Below are 812 nucleotides of genomic sequence, written 5' to 3'. Positions count from 1 at the left end.
GTCAGAGGCTTCCCAATGAGCCTACCCGGCCTCTTCTACTAGGCTGAGGAGTTCGTTCATGATTGCAATGGAAGGAAAAATTTCGTCCGTGGTCTGGATGGAGGGAAAAATTTCGTTCTTGGTTGCAATGAAGGAAAAACTTTTGCCTGTAACCGTGATGGAAGGCTAGAGGCTTCCCAATGAGCCTACTCGGTCTACTCTACTTGAATTTCTTTTTGAACAGTAGGCAGCCTACTCGGTAAAGAAGCTTCCCCAGAGCCTACTCGGCTGAGGGCTCCAGGTAGGCTACTACGCAGAAGTAGTCCCTTAGAGCCTACTTGGTTATAGTAGTCCCCTTGAAGCCTACTCGGATGGAGTAGTCCACTGGAGCCTACTCGGCTGAAGGTCCAAGGGGCCTACTCGGCTGAGCTACTTCTCCGGAAGCTCATGGAGTAGGCGCCTATAGTCGACTGAAAAGATTTTTATGAACCTAATCGACAAAGTCTACTCTTCTGGGAGTAAGCAGAGTAGGCATCCTAGTCAACTAAAAAACCCTCCCTATGAGCCTACTCGGTGAGGTCTACGCTTCTATGGAGCCTACTCGGCCAATTCTAGTTGGCTTAAGGTTTCTTCGGGAACCTACTCGACCTTGTATAGTCTGCTTTAGGCTTCTCGGGAAGCCTATTCGGCCTTGTCTAGTTAGCTAAAGACTTCTCTGGGAGCCTATTCGGCCTTGTCTAGTCGGCTTTTTATGGCCCATGGGCTGTTTATGACATTGCCACTATTTTCCAAGCATATGGTTCTGGAATCGAGATTGTTCGTCAGCTTTCTTG

This window comes from Apium graveolens, chromosome 5 (genome assembly GCF_009905375.1).
Source record: "Apium graveolens cultivar Ventura chromosome 5, ASM990537v1, whole genome shotgun sequence".
Classification (NCBI taxonomy): domain Eukaryota; kingdom Viridiplantae; phylum Streptophyta; class Magnoliopsida; order Apiales; family Apiaceae; genus Apium; species Apium graveolens.
Note: the sequence above shows the minus strand (reverse complement) of the source record.